We start from the raw sequence: 752 nt of genomic DNA, 5'->3' as shown, positions 1-752 counted from the left end.
GGGGGGGGGGAGTTAATTCTGCCTGTGAATCCAGGGGAGGGAGTGTTAATTCCACCTGTGTATACGTGGTGGGGGAGTGTTAATTCCGTCTGTGTATCTGGGGAGTGTTGTTGTAAATAATGTTTCTGTCACAAGTCAAGGCTCTTGGAAAACCATTTTCTGCCTGAGCTGATGGTTGAGCAGAAGTGTCTGAACCTGCCAATGTCCTCTCAGTTTACTGACATAACCCTTGGCTGGTTTCTTCTGCAATTGCTCACAAAGTTGTGTTGTAATAAATAAGTTAGCCTGCTGAGTTGTGCAAAATGTAATTGCCGTATTAAAATGCATGTACTTCTATATTTTAGATATGACCATATAACTGATTTATTGTCTCTTCAATGCACCTGTCCTTAGAAGTGAACCTTAATCTCCATCCTGCTACAGCAATACCTCAAAGTTTGTGAAAAGATTTGTAGCTCGGGTGCTCATTGTTGTGGTTCTGTTCACCAAGCTGGGAATTTGTGTTGCAGACGTTTCATCCCCTGTCTGGGGGCCATCCTCCGTACTTGGGAGCCTCCTGTGAAGCGCTTCTGTAATGTTTCCTCCGGCATTTGTAGTGGTTTGTATCTGCCACTTCCGGTTGTCAGTTCCGGCTGTCCGCTGCAGTGGTCAGTATATTGGGTCCAGGTCGATGTGCTTGTTGATTGAATCTGTGAATGAGTGCCATGCCTCTAGGAATTCCCTGGCTGTTCTCTGTTTGGCTTGTCCTATAA

Source organism: Chiloscyllium plagiosum, chromosome 29 (genome assembly GCF_004010195.1).
Source record: "Chiloscyllium plagiosum isolate BGI_BamShark_2017 chromosome 29, ASM401019v2, whole genome shotgun sequence".
NCBI lineage: Eukaryota > Metazoa > Chordata > Chondrichthyes > Orectolobiformes > Hemiscylliidae > Chiloscyllium > Chiloscyllium plagiosum.
Note: the sequence above shows the minus strand (reverse complement) of the source record.